This window comes from Adiantum capillus-veneris, chromosome 19 (genome assembly GCF_014529385.1).
Source record: "Adiantum capillus-veneris isolate H3 chromosome 19, ASM1452938v2, whole genome shotgun sequence".
Lineage (NCBI taxonomy): Eukaryota > Viridiplantae > Streptophyta > Polypodiopsida > Polypodiales > Pteridaceae > Adiantum > Adiantum capillus-veneris.
The window spans coordinates 60,855,183-60,876,277 of record NC_140949.1 but is presented as its reverse complement, the minus strand read 5'-3'; the positions used below and the strand labels follow the sequence as shown (position 1 = coordinate 60,876,277).

Below are 21,095 nucleotides of genomic sequence, written 5' to 3'. Positions count from 1 at the left end.
CCCAATCCAAATTTACAAAACTTCCAGAATGCAGATTGTGTAGAGTTTGAATTTACAAAAAAATTAAAATGCAAAGTGTGCACAGCTCGAGTTTACAACACCCACAATCCGAATTTACAAAAATTCTAGAAACATGTTTTGCTAAGCACATGAACATACCAAAAGGATGTTAACAAAAGCTCCATGAACACACCTATAACGTGCAACCACAACAAAAACTGGTGCAATCTTAGGCTACATAAACCGGCATAGCCAAAAGTCTATGAACATACTAAAATTGGCATAACCATGAATAACAAAAACCGATGTATGAAAAACCCATGAACATACGAAATCGGCATGATTAATACTCCATAACCATAACCATAGGTAACAAAAATCAACGTAACCAAAAGTCCATGAACATACCAAAATCGGCATAACCATAACTCTTAACTCCCACTATAAGCAAAATCGACGTAACCATGGGCAACAAAAATCTGAACTCCATGAACATACCAAATTTGGCATAACCATAGTCGGTGCAACCATGGTCAGTAAAATAGGTTTTACCACAACGAGCGTAACCATTGGGCACAACAAAAACCAGTAAAACCGTAACCAGTGTAGCTATGGGCAACAAAAATTAGTAAACCTGTAACCCAGCCATAAAAAATTGTGATTGCATAGAGCACTATGCTCATAATACCAAAAAGAGTACGACACTAGAAAGTCATAGTCAGCTAAACACCACATTAGTACACAGACCTTGTGTTGTCGAAGGCACTTTCTTTAGCCCAAAAACCAAATTATGCCTGCATTGCCTCCACTTGTTCATGTGCAAATCAAGTTTTTGTGAACTGCAGCAAGATGATGTATCAGTGCAAGAGCATTTATTGTAGACATAAATCCTTGTAAACATTAATGTTACCGACTTTCTAGATGGTATTACTTCGAGGGTAGACACAAGTAAGAGTCTCATGATAAACATGATATAAAACCCGCAATCTTTGGTGTTCAATTGTGTTGGCATCCACATCCAAGTAATTTGACTAACATTCAAAGCAAAATTCATGAAATGATGTAAAAATAACCATAAGATGTTCTTTAACTCACCGCCATTGTCTGCACATGAAAACCTAGGGGTGACAAAGTTCCATTTTAAGTTGAGGATGCGTTGCATAAGCTGCAGAATGTTGTAAAACTCTATGCTCGTAAAAAAACAAACAATGTAAGAGGAGCCTTGCATAATCATAAGAGGATATCAATAGCATAATCAAAGTCATCCAAAGCGTCATATCTCTTGAAAAGTGAGAGGTACCGATCGTGGGAGTGTAATGAGAGCAAATCAAATAAAAGAGTTGCTCTCTTGTCCTTTGGTAGACATGAGATTCGACATAAATGGAAATTGAAGAGCAGTACTAGTGTTTAATAGTCCTTAGAACCATCAAAATTTGTATAATATTGAATAGAAAGCAACAAAAACAGTAATAAACATGGTTAATCTCTCAACAAGGACTCGTCTACAACAAGAAAGAAAGTAAACACGTATGAAAAGATCTACTCGGCCATAGTAATTATGCACGGCTCTTTCACTTGGAGCGGTTCCCATAAATGAATTCCATAAGGTATCGGCAAACCACGTTCGATTTAAAGCTTCTTTCTCAAGAGTATTCTCAAGCCATATACAATAGCCATAAATCCCAATTACATTTCAAAGACTAAAAAGCGCTATAGAACATATATATTCGAACATGAAAGAGAGGTCTTACAACACAAATGGTTCCATAGTCCAAGAAGAGGCTTTTCTTGTTACTTTATTGTTTACAAGATTTGTGTCATACTGAACCTTGAGTCCATAGACAACCTTTTCCATGGATGACCTTAGCAAGTACCATGCACATAATCATCTAGTTTCAACAAAGGCAGCAAATCATTTACTTCTCTTTGATTAGGCTCATTTATGGAAAGGAAACATCTGTATGTACCGTTCTCTCAAAAATCTTTCAAACCTTCAAGTACAAATTGACCACCATTGAGAATGCTAAAATAGACACAAAAGCATGCATAATAAGTTAAAATGAATCTTGAGCATTACCTTTTGCATCCTATCCGGTGGCTTGTCACAATCATTCATGACCTTCCGTGAAGCCTTTGTTGGAGAGCGGAGGTTGCTCATACACATTGGCTACAATAAAACAATGCAATGTCCCATGTAACATTTAATGGCCTAGAAACTTGTGTGTAGCGGAAAATAGCATGAACATAGTGAGCATTTCATTAGAATAGATTCCTAATGAGCATAACAAGAGTGCTTGGGTGGAGAGTAACAAAAAGCATAACACCTAGTTAGATAGGCATGAACAATACTTCAAAAGAGAGAGAGATTAATCTATTGACAACAGCTGAGGACCGGATTTACATGGAGCCGGTCCCCCCTATTATAGGTTTCCCCCATCAAGGGAGAAATTTTACAATACAATTCTTTGTGTTCCTTCAATAACTAGCTAGTGCAATGAAGATGGAAGCTTCACGCACTAAGCAAACACTTATAAAACAAACATGAGTTCCCTCACAATCTCAGACCCAAGACCTCACACACCTTCGAAGATGGTGAGAGCTAGCAGGGTATGAGAGTAGATAGAGAGGAAGAAGGAGTAGTCTTACGAGAAATATGTACATCTCCTCACATAATCACTCATATTAGCATAGCATAGCTTAGTAATTAGCATGGTAGAGGAGATGAGCATGCATTGAAGCTTGGCTCTTGGTTGGGTTTGCATCACAGAGCCAAGAGTTGTTGGTGTAGGCCTCCCTTCTCACAAGCTTGGAGTAGGTGATAAGCTTTCCATTAAAGCTTGAGAAGGAGAGAGAGTCTCTTCTTGCTTCACACATGAGATTGTGTGAGTGTGTGTGTGATAATGACTTGAAAAATTCATCCCCCTCTGCCTCTTGGTTGACCCCATTTGCATTTTACTCATGCTGACACCCCATTGGACCTCTCCCAGCCTAGCCAATGAAATTAAGCAGCATAAGTGATAGCCTTCTAACATGTGTCTCCCTTTTCCCTTTTGTGAGAGCTTTAAGTAATTAATTAATGCAACTAAACTCACATTGGACCCCTTTGTCTCCTTGCCAATAGGAATCAGGCAATCCATTGGTTGGACAGTCTCCCAAGGGGTCCAATGAGCATTCAGCATTCTAGAGAGCTTAATTCTTATTGGTTCTTTTATCAAGTGTTTTTAAATTAATTAAACTAGATTTACTCTAGCCTAATTCTCATTGGTCCACCTCCATGGCCATCCAATAGGATTTGAGTGCACCTTGTGGGCATCTGGGCTAGGGAGCTGACATGTGTCCTTCATTCCCTTTGTGTAAAAGAAGCTTGTGAGTGTGTGTGTGTGTGTGTGTGTGTGTGTGTGTGTGTGTGTGTGTGTGTGTGTGTGTGTGTTTCTCTCTCATCCCCTACATCCAGGGCTCGCCCCCTCCTATGTAGGAGCCTTGAAGACTTTTTGGCATACTCACTAAGCATCCAATTTTACTAAGTTTGACCACTGGACACAACCTTTGATTTTTAGAACCTTAGCATTTGGAAGTCTTAATGGGCTGAACCTTAGGTTCTTTAAAGCCCATTGTTGCACATTGCTCTTTTGTAGATGGCCCCTCCTTTGGATCCCTATTTTCCCTCCTTTGGATCCCTATTGCGGCCAGTCTGCCAGCTTAACCAATATTCTAGCTTTTTCTCCCCTGGCACTTCCCCATATTAAATGATCAGTTTAATAAGAGAAAATTATTTGGGAGAATTAGATATTAGTTATTATGAAATTACCTCTCTCTTGAAATCATAGTCGTCCTTGACTATGGGGTAGAGAAGATAAAGTCTATTCATTAGTCCTTTTTCTAGCGGGTAGAGGATCCCTATCTTACCCTGCGACATTGTTCCAGAATGGATGACTAGTCCATTTGGCTTTCGAGAGCCTAAGTTGCCGCAAGCATGTCTGCACATTAGTCCTATCAATCTTCCATAGTAGAATGACAAGCTCTACTTGGTATTTGGGAGACGTTGTCTCCGCAAACTTGATCTAATCATGCATACTATTTCACATTTGTGTACAATAAAGAAAAAGAGAGATTTATAAGACAAAAAATTTGTTCATTTTAGACATTTGTACATTTGCTTACTCTAGGGAAGCCTTTGTAAGCATTGACAAGGTTTAGGTTATCCTTTAATTGTATGCCTTGCATCCATATAGCATCTTCAAAAGGATAATTCTTAAACTTAATAAGATATCGTGGATATTCTTACCGCCTCTTAATACCTTGTCTTCATGTCGGAGAATGGATTTGGGCTACAGCACCTCTTTGTTGGGGTATAAAGCCCAATGTGGTCGCCCAGGTAAGTGGGCGGGCCGCCAGGTATGTACACATATTCTTTTGTAAAAACCTAATAAGAACTCACTCTGCTCTACACATTATAGTAGAGCGAGTTCACCATATCGTCGTGCTCTTCTTCTCGCACTCTCTCTCGCGTCGCACTTCCGCTCGTACTCCTTCAACTGGTATCAGAGCTCAGATCGAGGCTCGGGGCAGCACTGCAGGAGGCTAGAGTTACCAACTCAGATTGGAGTGAAATTCGACAGGCGAAGACACGGACCCAAATCTTGTGGGTAAGCCCGTAGGGCTTGGTGTGCACAGAATTTCATTCTGAGGTCATCTCGGCCACCATTCGGCTTCGACAAAGGTCTACGTAGGCCATTTTCGACTACGTGGTCTCGACGGGTGCAGATCCGACTCTGCAAATTTGGGGTTTTTCGGCCTACGACTGCAGGTGCTGAGGATATCGACACTCCCAGAGTGTTGATTTGTGGCTGTCTACACATCGAAGGACGGCTCACAGTTCTTGGAGGCATGTCACATACGACACGGGCGCATCTACACACAGACTATAGGCGACATCCACTAGTTCATCGATAGCTTGTGTTTGCTTCTTGATATTCCAGATTTCATCCTGACATTGCAGGTACTTCCACATGGGATGTATTGTCAGAGATGATGTATGTCTGTTGAGGGTTTGCTGGCTTTGAGTCACGCAGCAAACAACCGCCGCAGCGGTTACAGCATACAGTGGGAAATTTGTGGATGTATGACTTTGTGGGAAGTCTATGTACTGTCAGATTTACTGCAGCCTTTGTTGAGGGTCGAGTGAGGTTTTATTGAGCTGGGGGATTCTCGAATGTTGAGATCCTTTCGGTGATACAGGTCTTGGAGCGATCCCTCGAGCACCCTTAGATAGGCAGCTAGGATGTATTGACTGTGAGTTAGACAGTTGGGATTGCATCTTTGCTTTACTGCCGTTGAGGCATTGTCGCAGTCTATGCTTACAGGACAGTGACAGGACAGTCAGAGACAATACAGTTGCAGGACAGGTTTACCCACAGCTTACAGTGTCAGAGAGACAGTGTTTTTTGAGCTGTTTTTTGGTCTGTTTTTGAGTACACCATAGCCATTTTACAAAGGAGACTCTGCCAAAATTTATGCAGAATCTGAAGCTTTCTTGGTTCATTTGACAGGTTGATATTGGTTCAGAGGTCAGTTTACAGGGGAAACTCTGCCGAATTTTTCCCAGGAAAGTAAACTACTGTGAAGCATAGCTATGGCTGGATCACAGGACACTGCTCTTTACAATATCAAGAAGCTAGATGGAACCAATTTCCCATTGTGGAAGAAGCAGATTTGGCACGTGTTGGTACAAAAGAAGCAGATAAAACCTATAAAGCTCAAGGGGATAAAACCAGAAGATATGGACGAAGATGAATGGAGCGAAATGGATGAATTGGCACTTTCTACCATTATGCTGACTTTGGCAGAAAGCGTTTACTTCAATGTAGCAGACGAGATGTCGGCTTATCAAGCATGGTTAAAGCTCAGTGATCTTTATGAGAAGCAGAGTGCAGCTTCACAGGTATACTGGCTTAAGAAGCTTGTTGACTTGAAGATGAAAGAAGGGACACCTATGTCCAATCATCTGAATGAATTCCACACAATCTACAGTCAGTTGTCAGCTCAAGGTGTCAAGTTTGATGAACCTGTTAGAGCTATGTTCCTGTTGATCACATTGCCGGAAAGTTGGGACACTTTTCGCACAGCTTTGAGTAATTCTGCACCTCCCGATGGTTTGAACATAGCAGGTGTAGAAGGAAGTCTGCTTACTGAAGAAACCAATAGAAAGACAATGGACAAAGGCAAAGGAACAGCCTTAGTTGTCAGGGAAGGACCAAAGAAAAGTACAAAGGTGGAAAGAGGAATCAGTCTCGTAGCAAGTCCCGCAGTGCTAAAGGCAAGAGTGACATAGAATGCTACCATTGTGGCAAGAAGGGTCACATGAAAAGAGACTGCAGAGAATGGAAAGCAGAAAAAGGCAAAGAGAAAGCTGAAGACCATGGTGAGAAGAACAAGTCCTCAGTGAAGATTCAAGAAATAAATGTGACAAACACTGTTGCAGAGGATGACAGTCTAGTGTCAGGAGACATCTACTTCTTGAAGAATACAATGGACTCAGCTCTTCTTACAGCATCTGATGGAAATGCACTGAGTGACTGGATTATAGACTCAGGGGCATCACTTCATGTGTCTCCAAACAAGGAGTGGTTTACCTCTTATGTGACCACTAAAGATCATGTTCGGCTAGGCAATGGGCAGACATGTGAGATCTTAGGTGTTGGAGATGTTCAATTGAAGTTTCAGAATGGCTCTTCTTTCACGCTGAAGAATGTGAGACATGTTCCCGCAATTACAAAGAGCTTGATCAGCACAGGTTTACTTGATGATGCTGGCTACGTCACCACTTTTGGACAGAACATGTGGAAGATATCCAAGGGTTCTATGACAGTAGCACATGGAGTAAAGTCTGGAGGACTTTACATGATTTATGTATCAAATGTCTCTAAAAATGTAATCAATGTAACCGAGCAGCCGAACGTTTCTTTGTGGCATAGCCGGTTAGGACATATGTCCAAGAAGGGAATGGAAATCTTGTCTCGTTCTGGTTATTTGCCTGGCTTTTCATTTAATGATTTTGAATTTTGTGCACATTGTCTGTATGGTAAGCAAACACAGCAGCCACATAAGCATAGAAGCAGTAGAAGAGATACACAGTTGGCACTTGTTCATAGTGATTTGTGTGGACCTATGCCTAACCTATCTCTAGGGGGAGCTTCTTACTTTATGACATTTATAGATGATTACTCGAGGAAAGTATGGGTTTACTTTCTCAAGCACAAGGATGAATCGTTTAGTGTTTTCAAAACGTTTATGACACTTGTGGAGAATCAGAGTGGCAAGAAGCTTAAATGCTTACGCACTGACAATGGTGGAGAGTATGTTTCAAAGGCCTTTCAGGACTTTTGTGAGTCAAAAGGTATAAAACGTGAACTTACTGCTCCTTACAATCCTCCTCAAAATGGTGTTGCTGAGAGGATGAATAGGACCATACAAGAGAAGGTCAGAAGTATGTTGTCTAATGCACAGCTGCCAAATGGGTTTTGGGCTGAAGCTGTATCAACAGCTGTTCATCTTGTAAATAGATCTCCTAGCAAGGTTTTGCAGAAGGATTCAGTGCCAGAGATGGTATGGTCAGGCAAAATGCCCTCATACAAGCATCTCAGAGTCTTTGGCTGTGAGGCATATACTCACGTTCCAAAGGAATTTAGGAACAAACTTGAGCCAAAGAGTAGAAAGTGCATCTTTCTAGGCTATGGTAATTCTGGTGAGATGGGGTACAGACTTTGGGATCCCGAATCCAGAAAGGTTGTCCGCAGCAATGATGTTCACTTTAATGAATCGAAATATCATTCTAAACCAGAGAGGGTTGAGGAGATTAGAAGAGTTGTCTTCCAAGAAGATAGACCTGCACGTGCAAGACATAATGTCAGGGCTCAAGAGGAGCAAGGACAGGATAGAGTGGAACCACAGGTTGTGGCTGAGCCTGAGCCACCTATTGTGCGTAGATCTGGACGTATCACGCGACCTCCGGATAGGTTTGTTCCATCTATGAACTATGTCATGTTGACTGATTGCAATGAGCCTTCATGTTACAAGCAGTGCAAATGAAGGACTCCGGGAATTGGCAATTGGCCATGCAGTCAGAGATGACAGCTCTGCATAAAAACAAGACATGGAAGCTAGTTAAATTACCACAGGACAAAAAGGCTCTACCTTGTAAATGGGTTTACAGGTATAAGATCACCGCTCATGATAGTCAGCCAAAGTACAAAGCAAGGCTTGTTGCCAAGGGCTTTAAGCAAGAACAAGGCATTGACTTTGATGAAGTCTTCTCTCCGGTGGTCAAGATGACTACATTGAGATGCTTTCTTGCATTGGTTGCCATATTAGATTTGGTGTTGCACCAAATGGATGTCAAGACAGCGTTCTTGCATGGTGATTTAGATGTGGAAATTTACATGCAGCAGCCAGAAGGGTTTGTTGAGAAAGGCAAGGAAGATTGGGTATGCCAGTTGTTAAAGAGTCTTTATGGCTTAAAACAATCACCGAGGGCATGGTACCATAAATTCCACAAGTTTATGCTTTCTCAAGGCTACAAACGTAGTGAGTTCGATCACTGTCTATATACAAAGAAGGCTAAGGATGGCAGTTGGCTGATCCTTATTTTGTATGTGGATGACATGTTGATTGCTGGCAAGCACTTGGAAGAAATTTCAGCTTTGAAGTCAAAGATGGCAAAATCGTTTGACATGAAAGACATGGGTGAGGCAAGTCATATACTTGGTATGCGCATTGAGAGAGACAGATCAAAGAAGTTGATTTGGTTATCTCAAACAGAGTATATTGACAAGGTTTTGCAACGTTTCAATATGGAGAAGGGAAAGGCATTGAGTGTTCCATTGCCACCATATGTGAAACTTAGCAAACAAGATTGTCCTGTGTCTGAGGAAGAACAGGCTGAAATGGATAAGATTCCATATGCGTCTGCAGTGGGTAGTTTGATGTATGCAATGATTGCTACTCGCCCAGACATTGCATTTGCAGTGGGAGTAGTAAGTCGATACATGTCAAACCCAGGCAAGAAACATTGGGAGGCAGTGAAAGGAATATTGAGATACCTGAAAGCTACAAAGAGTATGCGTATATGCTATGGGAGTCAGGAGCTAAGTGTAAAGGGTTTTACAGACTCAGATTATGCAGGTGACTTAGACAACCGAAGGTCTACGTCAGGGTATGTCTTTACATTGGCTGGTGGAGCAGTATCATGGCGTTCTAGATTACAAGATTGTGTTACTCAGTCTACTACAGAGGCTGAATATGTTGCAGCATCAGAGGCATGCAAAGAATCAATTTGGCTTAATCGACTAGTAACAGATTTGGGAATCAAAGAAGAGATGCCTGTGTTATATTGTGATAGTCAAAGTGCTATACAATTGGCTCGCAATCCAGTTTATCACTCAAAGACAAAGCATGTGGATGTGAAGTATCATTTCATCAGGGAAATGCTCGAGGATAAGCAACTTCAGCTTGTCAAAGTTCACACCACAGAAAATCCTGTTGATCTACTTACAAAAGGACTTCCCTCAGAGAGCTTTGCGCATTTTCGCAAGCAGTTAGGTGTAGGGTAGTACATCACTTCTCTACATCTCTTGTATATTAGCTTGTATAGTAGCTTCTCTCACACTTAAAGTACCACATTGGACTTTAAGTGGGAGGTTGTTGGGGTATAAAGCCCAATGTGGTCGCCCAGGTAAGTGGGCGGGCCGCCAGGTATGTACACATATTCTTTTGTAAAAACCTAATAAGAACTCACTATGCTCTACACATTACAGTAGAGCGAGTTCACCATATCGTCGTGCTCTTCTTCTCGCGTCGCACTTCCGCTCGTACTCCTTCACTCTTCTTCGTCCTCAATCTCCGGTGGGTCTTCAATAGTTGGTTCTTGAGGTGGCTCTTCTTTGTAAGGCTTTAGTAGGCTCACATGAAAAGCATTGTGTATGAGCCAATGGCTGTGCAACTTGAGTTGATAGACCACTCATTGATTGGCCTAAGAATCTGGAAGGGACCATAGTACCTTTTTGCTAACTTAGCATAGTATTTTTGGTGTCCCGCAGAATTCTTGCCCGTCGTGTGCCTTAATCGAGCCTTGGGAAATTTAAGTAAGACCCAATCATTTTCTTTAAAGTCTTGGGCTCTTCTGTGCTTATCAATAGCAGGCTTTTGCCTTTGCTGTGAGTTAGAGATAGCATCCTTAATCTTTTGGCAAGATTCGTGCAGGTCTCGGCTATACTCATCTGCAGCGAAGATCTTCCCGTGTACCTTAAGTAGCAAGGGACTTTTTGATCTTCCCTCAATTACCTCGAATGGTGCTTTGCCCGTGGAAGTATGTACAGTGTAATTGTAGGCATACTCCACTAGGGGTAAGTACTTCTCTCATTGGGACCTTTGATCTACTTCCATTACATAGGCTTTTAGTAGATCAAGAATTGTTAGGTTAGCTATTTCACTTTGGCCATCCGTTTGCGGGTGATAGGCCGAAGAGAAGTTTAGCCTTGTCCCTAAATTCTCAAAGAGACCCTTCCAAAAATTACTGGTCATTCTAGGATCTCTATCCGACACTATGGACATTGGCAAGCCATGGTACTTGAAAATTTGTGATATGAAGAGGGTTGCCATTTGATGGGCTTTGATAGTCTTTTTGACAGGTATAAAATGAGCTTGTTTGCTAAACCTGTCTACTATGGTCCATATTCCCGTATTCCCATGGATAGACTTGGAAATCCAAAGATAAAATCCATGGATATGCTCTCCCATGGTGAATTAGGGATTGGCAAAGGTTGAAGCAATCCAGGTTGCTTCCCTCTATCAAACTTTGTCTTTTGCCATACCACACATTTAGAAACATACTCTTGTATGGTTTCTTTCATGGTAGGCCGGCCAATAGAATTATGTTTCAATCCCTTTTAGGGTAGATTGAATCCCTCTATGCCCCGCATAAGGATGAGCATGAGATTCATACATTACTTTCTTACGTAGTGAGTTAGTAATGCATAGTCTATTGCCATAGAGAAGATAACCATCTTGTAAAGTAAATGGTTCTTCTTTCTTCCCTGGTGCAAGGGCTGAAATCACATCTCTAAAATCGGGATCAATAGCATAGTCATCTATCCTAGAAGATAGATCATTGTGAGTTGCTATGGAAACCGCATTCACTCTCGGCTGTCTTGAGAGTGCATCGGCTACTTGATTATGCTTGCCAGCAGTGTGATCAATATCAAAATGAAATTGCGAAAGAAAATTTGCCCACCTCATTTGTTTGTCGGAGAGCTTGGTCTACGTCATGAAGTACTTAAGAATTTGGTGATCCATCCGCAGAATGAAAGGAGTCCCCAATAGATAGTGCTTCCATGAGTCTAAGGCATGTAGAACTGCGAGGAGTTCCTTTTCATATATGCCTAGAGCTTGCTCAACAGGGTCGAGCATTCAACTTTCATAGGCTATGGCATGCCCTTCTTGGAGCAAAACAACTCCAAGGCAATCACCACAAGCGTCACATTGGACCTCAAATGGTTTTGAGAGATTTGGTAATGTAAGCATAGGTTGAGAGAAAAGCTTTTCTTTAAGCTTTTCAAAAGAATTTTTCTCCTTGGCAGACCATGTATACCTAATGATTTTTTTTGTTAGGTCTTGTAATGGTCCTGCTATTAGTGAGAACTTTTCTATGAAGTGTCTATAGTATGCACACATACCTATAAAGCTTCTTAGTTCATGAAGATTCCTTGGTTTAGGCCATCTTTTTATTACCTCTAACTTTGATGGATCCATTTGGATACCATCTTGAGAGATAATGTGACCTAAATATTGAATCTCTTGTAAGAATAATTCACTTTTCTTTCGATTAATATAAAGTTTATTCTCTCATAGAACTTGAAATATTACCTAGAGGTACTGTTGCTTGTGTTCGTCTAGTGAATTAGAGTAGATGATAATATCATCGAAGAACACTCCAGTAAAGGTTTGGTGAGGCCTGAATAGCTTCTCCATTAAGCGATTGAATGTGGCTAGTGCATTGGTCAAGCCAAAAGGCATGACTATATATTCGTAAAGACCAAACATAGTGCAGAATGCGGTCTTTACAATGTCTTGATCAACTATCCTTATTTGATGGTAGCCTTTTTAGGTCAATTCTACTAAAGTAGGTCACCCTTGTAGCTTATCAAATAGGTCTTCTACCCGTGGAACAGGAAACCTATTTTTGATAGTGATCCTATTTAGTGCTCTATAGTCGATACACATACGATATGCGCCGTCTTTCTTTTGCACTAGTAGCACGGGTGAACAAAATGGAGGTGAGATAGGCCTAACCATGCCCTTCTCAACTAACTCATGCACTTGCCACATAATCTCCTCTTGTTGAGCTTGAGAAACTCGACAAGGAGGTTTATGAGGCGGTGAACTTCCTAGAAGAAGTTCAATTGCATGGTCATCATTGCCTCGTTTAGGAGGTAGTTCACAAGGGATGTCGTCAATAAAAACATCTTGAAACCCCTTGAGAAAATTGGATAACTCTAATTCTTTGTGATTGTTTATAATTTCTTTTACTAAAGCATTAGGTTCATTTTGAGAATCTTTAACAAAAATCATGTACACGTAAATAGAGCTCTTTATTGACTTATTGAAAGCTTGCTTATGTACAATGGGTATGGTATTACCCAACTCCTTAGCATTTATGTACATATCTTTTTCCCTGTACTTTAAGTAAATTTTTCTTTCAGGGAATTTAACATTGGCAGCCATGCGATCAAACCATGGTGCCCCTAGGATTACATCGTCGTGCTTCAGAGGAGAGATAAAGAAGTCCTCTTTGTCCACATAGCTTTGGACATGGAGCCTCAATTTCTTGATTAAGCAAGTTACTGAAGCTCCCTTGAAAGCACCATCGGCGGGTAGGACATCTCCCATCTCATAGGCTTTGATGCCTAGCTTGGTGGCCAACTCTGTGGATATGAAATTCTGAGTAGAACCAGGGTCAAAGAGAATAAAAGCATCATGTTCTCTTACCTTTCCCCAAGCATGGCATAGAGGAGATCCTTTGTGGTGAGCTTCCTCTTCTTGGATTTCAACCAAGGTAGCTCTAGGAGGCTCATGGCAGTTGTTATTTTGGGGACAAGCACGGTACGCATGCCCTTGCTTGTCGTACTTGAAACATTGGTTATCCTTGCGATAATGCTCAAGCTCTTCAGGAGAGAGTTTGTTTTTGCCTTTGTAAACTCCCTTCTCCTTAGCTTTGTTGTTATTGGAATTGCCCTTAGGAGACTTTTGGACATTGTCCTTCCCCTTAGGCTCATTGGAACCCTTGTTTTTCGTTGGCTTAGAATTTCTCTTAGCCCCTGTTTGGAAATTGATTCGAGAAGCCATCATAGTATGGTGAATAACCGCAGATATGGTGCATGGCCTTTGGGAGTTGACATACTCCGCCATTTCTTCAATCAAGCCCTCACAAAATTGTTGTTTTTCCTCTCCAAAATCCATCTTTTTGAAGATAGTGTCTTTGAGATGTAAGTCCCAAAACTTGTTTACATATTTGTGAATGGATTCGCAGAGAGAGAGAGAGAGAGAGAGAGCTTCAAGCTTTGCCATTCGGTGAGTACTTTGTCTTTGGCATCTTTTTGAAGATAGTGGCTTTGAGATGTAAGTCCCAAAACTTGTCTACATATTTGTGAATGGATTCGTAGAGAGAGAGAACTTCAAGCTTCGCCATTCGGTGAGTACTTTGTCTTTGGCATCGGTAGCCAAAAATTGCTTCATAATGGAAGCTCTTTAAGCTTTCCATGTTCATGGAGCTTCACCGTTTGCCCGTAGGCTAGACCACCATTGCCTATCGGACTTTTGAAAGTGCATAGCTACATGGCGTAGCTTAGAGGACTCCGTGAAGCCGTCATCTCCAAACGCCGCATTGAATTGTTCGATGAAAGCCAAGACTTTGTCCGTAGCACCAAAGGTGCCATCGTAGGTAAGGAAAGAGATGCTTTTTCCTACCTCTTTGAACTTCTTGAGCTTGGATGACCTCTTCCATGCGGCATAGGATTTCCTATGGCATCTTCTTTTTTATGGTTCAAAAGTTGCACCATCTCTTTCTTCAGAAGATGAAGAAGTTGAGGAAGATGGAGAAGAGGGTGACCTCTTTCTCGCCTTTTTATTGCCTTGGTCTTCCTTGTCGGCACCATCACTTTCTTCATAAGAGGAAGAGGATGAAGAAGACGGAGAAGAGGGTGGCCTCTTTCTCGCCTTTTTCTTCTCTTTTTTTTGTCATCCCTCTTTGAATAATGGTGTGGAGAAGTGTGCAATGGTCTTCTCCGTTTAGGAGGTGATGGAGAGCGTTTAGCTCGCCATCTTCGTGGAGCCATCTCCGCCGAGGTGGCAGGAGACTCACTTCTTTCTGGTTCCTTCGGTGGGGGCTCTTGAGTTCTCCTTTGGGAAGAAGATGCGTCATCAAGAAGAAAATTTTTGAGCCCTTCGTATGGATCCTCTTCTTCTTCCCAAATCGGAGAGAGGCCTCTTTTGGAAGTCTCACAAGGAGGCTTCCTAGGTACTCTCTCGTCATGGTGGGGAGTTTGGAGAATCCCATGAGCACTTTAAAGGGATGGATTACCCACGGCTTGTTGAAGCGTGGAAACAAGGTAGTTAACAAGCATACGGGGGTCATAGTATCCTTCTCATTAGCAAAATCAAAGCTATCAACATTAATTTCACTCTCTTTACTATTGTCAACCATTCTAACAACTTTTAGGTGTAAACTTTTTAGGTGTACTTTGGCACTTCAAGCCCTAGTTGCTACTCCTCTTTACCCCTTTAGAAAAAGCACTCAAGCTACTGTACCCGTGGCTTGAATACCATAAATTGCAAGGAATAGAAGAGAGGGTCTTTCAACACCAAAACAACACCGGCTCCTGTCAAGCTTCTAATAGCTCAATAGTGGTTAAATCCCCTTAGGACTCCACTATTAAGAACATAGCTCTCAACAGTGATGCCCCGTTATCTGCACACAGGCAGGCGCACTGCAAGGCTGAAAAATCCCTATTCTACTTACTCAATTGCAATTAATAATACCAACCATTTATAGCTACCTTGAGCACCTCCCTTCTTGAGCAAGAAAAGAGAAACCTTGTGCTTTGATACCAATGTAACATTAATGGCCTAGAAACTTGTGTGTAGCAAAAAATAGCATGAACATAGTGAGCATTTCATTAGAATAGATTCCTAATGAGCATAACAAGAGTGCTCCATGGGTGAAGAGAGTAACAAAAAGCATAACACCCAATACTTCAAAAGAGAGAGAGATTAAGCTATTGACAACAGTTGAGGACCGGATTTACATGGAGCCAGTCCCCCCTCCAAAAGGCTTTGTAGTATAGGTTTCCCCATTATCAAGGGAGACATTTTACAATACATTTCTTTGTGTTCCTTAAATAATTAGCTAGTGCAATGAAGATGGAAGCTTCACGCACTAAGCAAACACTTATAAAACACAACATCAACTCCCTCACGGTCTCAGACCCAAGACCTCACACACCTTCGAAGATGGTGAGAGCTAGCAGGGTATGAGAGTAGATAGAGCGGAAGGAGTAGTCTTACGAGAAAGATGTACATCCCCACATAATCACTCATATTAGTATAGCATAGCTTAGTAATTAGCATGGTAGAGGATTTGAGCATGCATTGAAGCTTGGCTCTTGGTTGGATTTGCATCAGAAAGCCAAGAGTTGTTGGTGTATGTTATGGAATTAATATTTTATTATTTATTGCAGCTGACAAGTGGAAAAGATTGAACCAAACCAGGCCTATGCGAATGAAAATATATACATTGTACATTTTATTATTCAAGTGCTCTTTTATGAGCTTTGACCATTTATGACCGGCCGGCCAGTTTGTACTCAATTTGACCATTCAAGAAATCTATAAATGAAATACGTGCAAGAGGGAAATGGTCACTCTTGCACGGGGGGAGTTTGCACCCAGTGTCTGTGTACTTCTTCTCTCCTCTCCCCTCTTCTCTCTCGCCGTGCCGGCGTAGCACTTCGCTCTAGGAGGTGTGCCTGCACGTGCTCTCTCGTTCTATCACGCCCTCTTTCTCTCTCTGCTCATGTACAACTTGGATTATGCTTTGTGTGATTCGAGGTATGCAGATTTTTTTGTTTCATGGCTTGTAGTATATTGTTTTTTCTATTTTGCAGGGCCCGCGACGTTTCCGGCTGTAGCAGTGGTATCAGAGTGTAGGCTACGCTCCAAAGATTAAAGATAATCAACAGCTAAGTACCTTGGTTTTTTTTAATGTTTGTAGAGTTTGTTATTTGCTTTCATTTGTAGTAATTAGTGTGATTGAACAAGACAGATAGGGGTCTTGGAAATGAAACATAATCCCTTCTTTTGTTGTCGTAATATGGTGATTAGCAATGTAATTATGATAATTAAACATAATAACATATTACAATTGAATCTTATGAGAATACTCATAAAAAGAAGAGACTTACGAAAAAGGAAGTCGCTATGAACAACACAAAAAGAAGAGAGGGAGTAGAGAAGTTTTAAAGGAAGACGGGAACTTCTCCCTTTTTGTGGAAGTAATCCCAATAGAGGGCCAAAGATACACTTTTACCTATTTAATAAGGGAGGCGTAATCTAGTTGCTGCACCCCCAAACATTTTCATACTTATCTTTACCTAGCATCCAATAATTAGTTCAATAGCGTTGTTGAGGGCTGCTCAAGATCCCATATCTTTTGTATATTGTTACACAGTGTTGACAACCACTAGAGGCTTGGCGGCACTCATACAACAGTGCAAAGATGCATGCATCCTAGTATTGAGAAAGCTTCATCATCAAGTTACCGTAAGCCTCAACATCAAGATTAGCGATGCATCATCAAATGCCATCCCGATGTCGTCACCCCTACGTCCATGCAAATTACGATTTCAGCACACCGTTGACGTTTTCTCAGTTCCACGTTACAGAATGCTGGGAGAGGCAAGCTCACACACACGCTGTCTCCCAACTAGATCCACTAACAATGGCGCCCACCAATTTAGTTTTCCGGCCTACTGGCGACAATCGCTAGTTTCCTTTCCTCCTACTACAGCAGCCATCAGTAGCGCCGTTCACTCTTTGCTTGATCTTTCCTCTTTACATGCAGTCCTTGACCACCCGCCCGCTTCCCATGCAGAGTCGCTCCCACTCTTTCTCTCTCAACACCAACACTTCGAGCTCAATCGCCACCATACAACTCGGACTTTTTTTTTTTAATGAAAAAAAGAAAAAAAAGAAAAGGCTGTCATAATTATTTCTCGCTTTCTCACTGCGACCGCCATAGTGTCCATGATCAGCCTCCACTGCCTCATGCAGATCAGGAACGGCAAACTCTCTCTCTATACCTTATTACAGCCACACCTTAAGTACCTACAACGCGCTCGGCCAACTCAGTGCATGAGAGTCGGTGGGCCTCGTTAACGATCCTCACAGTACCCTCCTCCAACCCTCACCACCATCTGGATACTTTCTCTTCCTATGAGCTCAAGGTCTAGGGATTTTCAGAGCCACTAATGGTGGCGCCCAGCCAAACTTACATTTGTGGACCCCAAGCAATCTATGGCGGCTCATCAACCAACTCAATCTATCTCTCTCTGGTCCATTACCAGGCCACACTTTCTCTCGTTCCTGGTTCAACCACCTAACCCTCATGCAGTACCGTCACAACACTCCATTCTCTGCCTCTACACCCGCCATGCAACCCGTCATCGCTCTCATTCTCTGCCTCTACACCCGCCATGCAACCCGTCATCATCTTGGTGGCTGCGGCCGCATGCTGACTAATGTGCAATAGATTTCTCTCTCTCTCTCTCTCTCTCTCTCTCTCTCTCTCCTCTCTCTCTCTCTCTCTCCTCTCTCTCTCTCTCTCTCTCTCTCTCTCTCTCTCTCTCTCTCTCTCTCTCTCTCTCTCTCTCTCTCTCTCTCTCTCTCTCTCTCTCTCTCTACCCCCCCTTTTAGCTACTAGTTTTTCTTTCACTAATCACTGGCAAAGTCCAAATTTTTGTCATGGCATCCCCATGCAGCCATGAATTACCTCGTCTCAACTACAAACTCCAGTCATGTTTCTCTCTCTCTCTCTCTCCCTCGTCAAAAAACAGGCAGCCGGCGTTTGCATGCCAGTAAACACAACACACATCTCCTTTCTCTCTATATTGATAACCCCTTTCGTGTTGCCATCCATCTCTCCCACACTCGCCAAATACCACCTCCTATCTGTAGCACATCTTGGCCAACCCACAACTCCCAACCCCTCCTCATCGCCAGGTCCTGCAACTGATGGGCCTGCATATGCCGCTTTCTGCCCTCCTCTACATACAGGGGTGCTCTCTCAAGCCACCCTTTCTCTGATAATTGGCGGACCTCCAGCCCTTTGATGCCCTCCTGCTGCGCTGCTGGCCGCCAACTCCCCCTTCTGATCAAAGCCCCTTTGGTCTCTTGCAAATCCCCTCTTCTACAGTGCCGCATCCTCCACCTTCTCTTGCCAAGTGTGTCCTGCTTGAGAGCATTCTCATCGACAGGGCGGCCCATGCTCCCACTTCCTCTGGCATTGGTTTCCTTTTGCGCGACAGCGGCTCCACGTGCGCAATACCGTCGCCACCATTGCAGGCAACTTACCCAAAAAAAAAACTTTCCATTTCCCCCCTTAATAATTTGAACCACGAGTGGTTCCCACCCATCTTGTGCATGTAGCCCTACTCAAGCTTTGGTAGTGCACAAAGTGCGCACCACTCTTTGACACCCCCATTACTTCATTTTATTTTAGTATCTAGACTTTGGATTAGATCCACAAGGAGTGTATCAGCCTACCCTCATCTCTCTCCTCACGGCAGCAAGTTCCACGGCACCATCAAGCATCATCGGTTCAACTCATGGATACGATCGAATCTCATTGGTACCAATGATCCCATGTATATTTCAATTATCAAATTGTCGTGGTGTGGAAGAGCCTCTACGATCGAGCAATCTATCACATGGCTCTGCAATTCCTCATCTTCTCATGACCCTGAATATTTCCCGATCTGAATGTCTCCATGAAGCTACTCACTCAAAACCCTCTGGAGGATTGGCCTCACCCACACGGCACGATACTACAATGTATCAAACCATCATTGTAATGTTGAATTAGCATCTTAGATGCCCAATTGACCTTATACTTCAAAATTAGGCAATATTAATGTGTGTTGATAAAAGCAAATAATTGAATCACTCTCTTCGATATCTAGTATTAGGCTCTTATTGATCTTTTTACATAGTCAATTTACTTATGATTTGTGACTTCTTATGGCACAATTTTCATAAAACAAATTTTTCCCCCAATGAGTATATAGCATGATCTTTCCGAATACTAAACACCCATTTTTAGCTATCTCATCACCGTTGTATTTGAACTTGGTTAATACTTTTGATTGGGCTAAATACAAAATTGTGTACGACCATATCTGCACACGCTCCTACTGTAAGAGTGGTTTGTGATAATCACTTTTGCAAACTCATATAATTAATGATAAGACTCATACTACATGATCTTTTTGTGCCTCCTTCCATCTACCGAGGTTGAGTATACTGACTCTCTCATACAAGATTGTGTCACAGTACACCTTGATGTGTTTACTAATTCCATCCAAAAAGACAACGCAGCTCTCTCCATGCACATACAGGTACATACGTTTTCAGCTACAACATACCCTCTAGGTATGTCCATCAAATACATCACTACTCTATTCATATTTGTTTGTGTGCATTGTCCTATACACTATGAAATCAAACCCTTCTCACATCTTGGCTCCTACTTACATTGACTGACATTTTGGTTGACATGATTTGTTATTAAGCTCTATAGCTACTCACATCAGCTAAGATATTTTGGATTCATGAACAGTAGTTTGTAAGTACCCTCCTACTCAAACATTCTCCAAATTGATCTCACACATGAGATAAATGTTATATTTTTATGCCTAGCCTAGTCCATTGGTCACAGACACGCAGATTCCCCGATTTAGGCAGTGTGTAGATACTCATCTTGGTGCAGATCCGCCGATTTAGGCAGCACATTGATAAATTGCAGATTCATGATTTTTACAATTATACCAATGCAGATTCGCCGATTTAGGCAGCATGACTTCTTGGTGTAGACTCGCCGGTTGAGGCAACACCAATCACAAAATCATGCTGCAGTGGTGGCCAGCTGGTATGATTTTGTTACCCGGGTACATAATGAAAGTGATTTGGATTTGGACTTATATTGTGGAATTGAAATTGGAATTGGATTGGCATTTTGGTATCTGGTGATTATTACGGCAGTGTTTATGTGATGAGACTTGACATTACGAGATTGATGATGAGTGTGACCAATGATATCCTGATTAATCGGGGTATGACATATACTGCTTATTCTAGTGGTATGGGACACTAGAATCGGTAGTATGTGAATGAAGGCAGGCATAAGCAATATTGTTTAATTTGATGTATTTTTTCTGTTACTATTTGCTACAGATTTCTAATCATTGTTTTTGACAAGTACTGTTTTTATCTTCACAACTGAGGACAGTTGCTTTCCAACGGAGAGGTATGTTATGGAATTAATATTTTATTATTTATTGCAGCTGACAGGTGGAAAAGATTGGACCGAACTAGGTCTATGCGAATGAAAATATATACATTGTACATTTTATTATTCAAGTGCTCTTTTATGAGCTTTGGCCATTTATGGCCCGGCCAGTTTGTACTCAATTTGACCATTCAAGAAATCTATAAATGAAATACGTGCAAGAGGAAAATGGTCACTCTTGCACGGGGGGAGATTGCACCTAGTGTCTGTGTACTTCTTCTCTCCTCTCCCCTCTTCTCTCTCGCCGTGCCGGCGTAGCACTTCGCTCTAGGAGGTGTGCCTACACGTGCTCTCTCGTTCTATCACGCCCTCTTTCTCTCTCTGCTCGTGTACAACTTGGATTTTTCTTTGTGTGATTCGAGGTATGCAGATTTGTTCGTTTCATGGCTTATAGTATATTGTTTTTGCTATTTTGCAGGGCCCG

The 21,095-nt window shown here is 41.9% G+C and overlaps 1 pseudogene; it reads right to left on the bottom strand.

Annotated features, from left to right (window-relative positions):
- Positions 1-734: 734 nt before the first annotated feature.
- LOC147434112 (uncharacterized) lies at positions 735-18,591 on the bottom strand (annotated as a pseudogene).
- Between the last annotated feature and the right edge of the window lie 2,504 nt (positions 18,592-21,095).